The sequence below is a fragment of the Phocoena sinus genome, chromosome 4 (genome assembly GCF_008692025.1).
Source record: "Phocoena sinus isolate mPhoSin1 chromosome 4, mPhoSin1.pri, whole genome shotgun sequence".
Lineage (NCBI taxonomy): Eukaryota > Metazoa > Chordata > Mammalia > Artiodactyla > Phocoenidae > Phocoena > Phocoena sinus.
The window spans coordinates 73048088-73055420 of record NC_045766.1 but is presented as its reverse complement, the minus strand read 5'-3'; positions in this window follow the sequence as shown (position 1 = coordinate 73055420).

Sequence of the window (7333 nt, the reverse complement as noted above, 5' to 3'; positions counted from 1 at the left end):
GCTTTTAGTTTTATTGATCTTTGCTATTGTTTTCTTTGTTTCTATTGCATTTATTTCTGCTCTGATCTTTATGATTTCTTTACTTCTGCTAACTTTAGGTTTTGTTTGTTCTTCTTTCTTTAGTTCCTTTAGGTGTAAGGTTAGATTATTTATTTGAGATTTTTCTTGTTTCTTGAGGTAGGCTTGTATAGCTATAAACTTCCACCTTAGAACTGCTTTTGCTTTATCCCATAGGTTTTGGATTGTCGTGTTTTCATTGTCATTTGCCTTTAGGTATTTTTTATTTCCTCTTTGATTTCTTCAGTGATCTCTTGGTTATTTAGTAACGTAGTGTTTAGCCTCCACATGTTTGTGTCTTTTACGTTTTTTTCCCCTGTAATTCATTTCTAATCTCATAGCACTGTGGTCAGAAAAGATATGATATGATATTTTTGATATGATTTGATTGATTTCAATTTTCTTAAATTTACTGAGGCTTGATTTGTGACCCAAGATGTGATCTATCCTGGAGAACGTTCCATGCGCACTTGAGAAGAAAGTGTAATCTGCTGTTTTTGGTTGGAATGTCCTATAAATATCAATTAAATCTATCTGGTCTATTGTGTCATTTAAAGCTTCTGTTTCCTTACTGATTTTCATTTTGGATGATCAGTCCATTGGTGTAAGTGAGGTGTAAAAGTCCCCAACTATTATTGTGTTACTGTTGATTTCCTCTTTTACAGCTGTTAGCAGTTGCCTTATGTATTGAGGTGCTCCTATGTTGGGTGCATATATATTTAGAATTGTTATATCTTCTTCTTGGATTGATCCCTTGATCATTATATAGTGTCCTTCCTTGTCTCTTGTAACATTCTTTATTTTAAAGTCTATTTTTTCTGATATGAGTATTGCTACTCCAGCTTTCTTTTGATTTCCATTTGCATGGAATATCTTTTTCCATCCCCTCACTTTCAGTCTGTATGTGTCCCTTGGTCTGAAGTGGGTCTCTTGTAGACAGCGTATATATGGGTCTTGTTTTTGTATCCATTCAGCAAGCCTGTGTCATTTGGTTGGAGCATTTAATCCATTCACGTTTAAGGTAATTATTGATATGTTCCTATGACCATTTTCTTAATTGTTTTGGGTTTGTTTTTGTAGATCCTTTTCTTCTCTTGTGTTTCCCACTTAGAGAAGTTCCTTTAGCATTTATTGTAGAGCTGGTTTGGTGGTGCTGAATTCTCTTAGCTTCTGCTTGTCTGTAAAGCTTTTGATTTCTCCATTGAATCTGAATGCCAGGTCGAGTAATCTTGTTTGGAGGTTCTTCCCTTTCATCACTTTAAGTATATCATGCCACCTGCTTCTGGTTTGTAGAGTTTCTGCTGAGAAATCAGCTGTTAACCTTATGGGAATTCCCTTGTATGTTATTTGTCATTTTTCCCTTGCTGCTTTCAATAATTTTTCTTTGTCTTTAATTTTTGCCAATTTGATTATTATGTGTCTCGGCGTGTTTCTCCTTGGGTTTATCCTGTATGGGACTCATTGTGCTTTCTAGATTTGGGTGGCTATTTCCTTTCCCATGTTAGGGAAGTTTTCGACTAAAATATCTTCAAATATTTTCTCAGGTCCTTTCTCTCTCTATTCTCCTTCTGGGACCCCTATAATGCGAATATTGTTGTGTTTAATGTTGTCCCAGAGGTCTCTTAGGCTGTCTTCATTTCTTTTCATTCTTTTTTCTTTATTCTGTTCTGCAGCAGTGAATTCCACCATTCTGTCTTCCAGGTCACTTATCCATTCTTCTGCCTCAGTTATTCTGCTATTGATTCCTTCTAGTGTAGTTTTCATTTCAGTTATTGTATTGTTCATCTCTGTTTGTTTGTTCTTTAATTCTTCTAGGTCTTTGTTAAACATTTCTTACATCTTCTTGATCTTTGCCTCCATCGTTTTTCCAAGGTCCTGGATCATCTTCACTATCATTATTCTGAATTCTTTTTCTGGAAAGTTGCCTATCTCCACTTCATTTAGTTGTTTTTCTGGGGTTTTATCTTGTTCCTTCATCTGGTACATAGCTCTCTGCCTTTTCATCTTGTCTGTCTTTCTGTGAATGTGGTTTTTGTTCCACAGGCTGCAGGATTGTAGTTCTTTTTGCTTCTGCTGTCTGTCCTCTGGTGGAGGAGACTATCTAAGAGGCTTGTGCACGTTTCCTGATGGTAGGAACTGGTGGTGCGTAGAGCTGGGGTAAATAGGGTTTTAAGATGAAAAGAAAACTTAAGTGGAATGGCCCTCCTTCAATAAGTTCTGTGGTTCCAGTAAGGATTTTTATCTTTAAGAGATATGCTCTTGTCTTTTACGTTTGGGGTACTTTCTGTCTCATCTGTTTTAGCTGTGCATTTTTCTTCAGGGTGTATGCTACCAGACATGGAATAGTTTAAATCCCAAGCTGATAGACTTAAAACATAAGGTATATTTATTCTTATGGTTTAGGCCTTGCCTGTTTTCAGAAGTTTCTGGTAGTTGACAGCATTAACACTAGATTGTAGTTTACAGTATTTCTGCATTACAGCCATATGTAACATCAAGCCATTGATTGTGTATTTTTCTTCATTTTGGCTTTTACATCCTTAGTTAGCCTATCCAGGTTGTTTTTGCAGTTATTTATCTCCTAGGTGAAAAGGCTTGACTGAGGAGAGTCAATGCTACTTTAGGTTTTGGTTAATAGGTGCTTGGCAGGTGGCTGTGGGATTTTTGTCCTTCTTTATTCTTAACTTAAGTCCACCATAAAAATTATGAATCACTTTAACAGAAACACTAAACACCACAAAAATAGAGAAAATTCAGGTTTGTATCTCATTGACTGTGTTGATATTTTCAGAGACATCCTGAGTCTTAAGCTGCCACAGCTCCTTCCTCGGGGGTTACACTGCCATTTGACTCTTCGCTTGAGTCTTCCCCACTCTACCTTGTGTCCACCGCACTCACTTGGGTGGATTGAAAAGCTGTTGGGTTGTAGAAGTTGGCAGTCGTTTTGAGAAAGGTCGTGGTGCAGTGTGTGAAAATTTAGGTTCTAGGAGCTTACTGGTAGAAAAATCCTAAAGGAAGAGCTCTATTCATAAACATTCTGTCCAATTTCAGGAACCTTGTAAGCGTGTCGGTTTTTCCTCCCTGAAAACACTCTTTACCCAAATAATCATTGCAGAAAAATAAACTAAAAGCATTATCAGATAATAAATACTTAACTCTCATTTGACAAAAAAAAGAAAAAGAAGAAAGAAAGAAAGATACAAAGGAAGGAAGGAAGGGAGGGAGGGAGGGAGGGAGGGAGGAAGGAAGGAAGGAAGGAAGGAAGGAAGGAAGACCCAGCCACCTGTCATGGGGATCCCCTAGTCTGGTGGAGTGAGATACGTCAGCACAGATCATGTTTGTCATGACTAAGCTATGTTGCCCATGATGGCCAGCTAGACTTACATTCACCCAGGGACCTCAGCATGCTGTCTTCCCTCTGCTTGAGCAGAGAGAAGCCTGCCTCTGTGCATCACACAGGCAATGCCCACCACCTGCCCGCCAGCCCCTCTGGGCCTCAGCCAGCTCTGGGATGAGGCATGTCCCTCCAGCAAGCAGCCCGAAGCCACACAAGCCTCTGTCTTTCACTTCCCCCTTCCCCCAGAGGCTCCAAAGGTTCCTGACAACTAGTACCTGTGCCAGCCACCTCCTGCACAGGTAGGGGAATAAAACAGAACCATCCTCCCGGAATTTACTTGCTACTAAGCGTAAAGGTCTACGCCAGCTCTTTTGTGCTTGTTATCAAATTTTTCTTGTCTTTTTTTTTTTTTTAAGCTATGATTTATTTAGTATCTACTATGTTTGGCATTTTGATGTATTATCTCTACCGTTGAAACTTCTTGAAGTAGGTGTTTATCCTGTTTTACAGATGAGAAAATTAAACACAGATGTTAATTTTTTTGTACAAATAATGTCTATTGAGCACCTGTCTGTGCAAGGTATGAGACTAGAAGCAGAGATAAAGGCAGTGGGGAGCAAGACTGCCAGTCTCTTCCCTCCTCAGTCTGGTCTGGAAGCAGATATTAAACAGAAAGGCAAGCAAATAATAATTGTGATAAGTGCCATGAAGGAAAGTAGAGAACATTCTAGGGAGCAGGAGCACTTACTTTAGTCGGAGGGCAGGCAGGAGCTAAAGGAGGAACAGGAGTTAGCCAGGGAGGGGTGGGGCAAGATGGCTGTGAGCAGAGCAATGGCATGTGCTAAGGCCCTGAGGTGCATAGAAACTTGGCCTAATCAAGGATCTGAAAGAAGGCCAGAGGGATGGGGGCCAAGACAGGGGAATGAGTGGAATGAGGCTAGAGAGCTGGGTAGGAGTCAGATCCTTCAGGTTTTCAAGCTCTGCAGGCATAAGGATCTCCTGGGGGAGCTGATTTCAAGGCCGGCTCTGGAGCCCACCCTCCACCGAGTCTCAGCCAGAGCACCTGCACTTTTACCTGTTTCCCCAAGTGATGCTGAGGCAGGTAGCCAGAAGCAGACACCTCAAGGAGTACAGATGTAGGTCTCATCAGCCATCTGAAGGATCTCAGACGTTTCCTAAGAGGAGGGGAAGCTATTGAGACCAAGACCATACAGCACGCTAGCTGGCAGAGATTTGAACTCAGTTCCAACTGATTCCCAAAGCAGGGGACACTGTCTCTTCCTAAAAGGAAGGTGGTGTCAGGTGGGCGCACTGAGGGCTGGAGGAAGGACCGTCCAGGGGAGGGAACAGTGTCAGCCAGAATCCTTGTGGCTTGGAGGTAAGGGATCAGGGCAGCCACAGCCACTGGCCTGAGCAGAGCCAAGGCTCAAGGTCTCCTTTCCCCATCACCTTGTGAGGACCTCACATGTTCCTGTCCCAAGTACTTTTGCATCTGAATCTCATTTTGGCTTTACAAATACTGTACCACTGTGAAGAGGAAGAGTCTACTGGGACCATTCTCTTTCTTCTCCAGTGAATACACTGAGGGTCACCTAGGTGAAACCACCGTGAAAGAATTTCAATGTACAATGGAACCTGAAGCTATAACACGGAAAATCTCATGTACGGGCCCTCAGGAAAACAAAACTTAAGGACCAAGCAACTGATTTTTCATAAATCCCTGATTAACAGAAGAGTGATAATATTGGAATTTTCTTAAATGGTACGGAGGTGATCAGGGGTTGCTTCATATCAACCTCGCGAATTTTTGCTTATAGTTTCCAGAGGCATGAAGAAGAAGTGACCCAGGTCAGGTTGGTCTCACAAAATGAGCTGAATTGAGCTTCGTTTGTATGACTGGACTGGCTTTGTCTGCTTGGGGAATTTTCAAAGCTGGTCTCTGTTTGTTTTTTATTTTAGCAAATTCTAACTGAGTCTCCCACTCTCTACAGTCCCTGCCCATAAATACAGACTACCACAAATCCTCATCAGACTTGCCTGTAGCTTGCTACAGTTTTCGTGTCCTCAACTGCAATTCTTCTGCTATTCCGGAATAAATTTATCTTTTTGACAACTTTGAGCTTGCCTCATTTTACCTTTTTATTTAAGTCAACATTCCTTGGCGTCTGAAGTAAGATCCAAAGGAAATGACCTCTAAAGGACGACGCCCCTCAGAATCCAGCCAGGCGCATACACTGAGCCCCTTGTACTCATCGCTTCCATGTGTTACCCATGACTTCCAGTTTGGTGAGCCTCCGCTCAGATTCTGAGATCCCTCCCTTTGGCTGAGTTCTCCGACTTTATGACTTTACTTGGGCTCTATTTAAAGGCTTTGTCCTTTTTGGTGAGTACTTGTTTGTTTTCTTATTGGAAGCATGCTAGAATTTTGGTATAATTCCTTTGGTATTCTTGAGAGCAAAAATGAATGAATGAATGAATGAATGAATAAGTAAATAATCAGTGGGCACAGGTCAAGCAAATAAGCACTACGAGAGCACTCCCCGCTCCTCGTTATGAGAGATTTCGATCTTGAAGCAAGACTCCCATGAGAGCTAAGTTGGTTGTGGATAGGCCAGATTGACATTAGGTCGCCTGCCAACTGCAAGACAATTTCTGTGTAACAAGGGATAACTGGTCATGAGTCAAACAACTGAGACAAAGGCTGTCTGCCAGGGGAAAAAAAAGAGAGAGAGAGAGAGAGAGATTCCCATGAAAGGCACTCTGTGAAACAAAACACAACTCCCAACTCTGAAACCACCCCTTTCAGACTATTTAGGAATTTTCTTTTGCTCTTAAGAAAACCTCTGAGATATGTGATCCCAGTCATCTGAATGCTCTAAGGGTGGCCCTCCTTCAAGGACCCTGGCTGGTTTTAATGTTAAAAAATTATGGTCTCTCCTCAGATGCATTGTTGACTAACTGGACCAACCTTACTAAAGATAATTTAGAACTTCAATGGCCGTTATGGAGAACCTTAGATCTCCCCAAACTTGTTTTTCTATGGACTAAATTAGAAGATTGTGTGAATAGAACTAAACATATGAATGGAATAGCTATTTTACTTGGTAACTAAAGACTTCTAAAGTATTCAGAATTCTAAAATTGTTTCTTTACAAAATACTATTTCTAAGTTAACAGAAGCAAATAAACAAGGAGGTTTTTAATTTTTTTCTAGTTTTTTTATTGAGATATAGTACAATATTATATGTTATAGGCATATAACATAGTGATTCACAATTTTTAAAGGTTATACTCCATTTAGAGTTATTATAAAACATTGGCTATATTCCCTGTGTTGTACAATATATCTTTATAGCTTATTTATTTTATACCTAATTGTTTGTATCTCTTAATCCCCTACCCCTATCTTGCCCCTCCCTCCACCCTTCTCCCTGCTGGTAGCCACTAGTTTGTTCTCTGTATCTGTGAGTCTGTTTCCTTTTTGTTATATTCACTAGTTTGTTGTATTTTTTGCATTCCACATATAAGAGTGATATACAGAATTTGTCTTTTTCTGACTTATTTCACTTAGCCCAGATTTTTAAAAAGCATTTGAGGCCTCTTCCTCAGCAGCACCAGCCTATGTTTCCCTAATCCCATTACTCTGCCTCCTCTATATCCACCTTTGCCCTCTTCTAATCTCCTTCCTTTATTTGAACTCCCTTTCTTCTCTAGTGCCGAAACTAAACAACTGAGGCTGCTAAAATATTCCCTTTTAAAATTAGCCCTCCTGGGACTTCCCTGGTGGCACAGTGGTTAAGAATCCGCCTGCCAATGCAGGGGACACGCGTTCAATCCCTGGTTCGGGAAGATTCCACATGCCACAGCTAAGCCCACGCACCCCAACTACTGAAACCTGCGTGCCTAGAGCCCGTGCTTTGCAACAAGAGAAGCCACCAC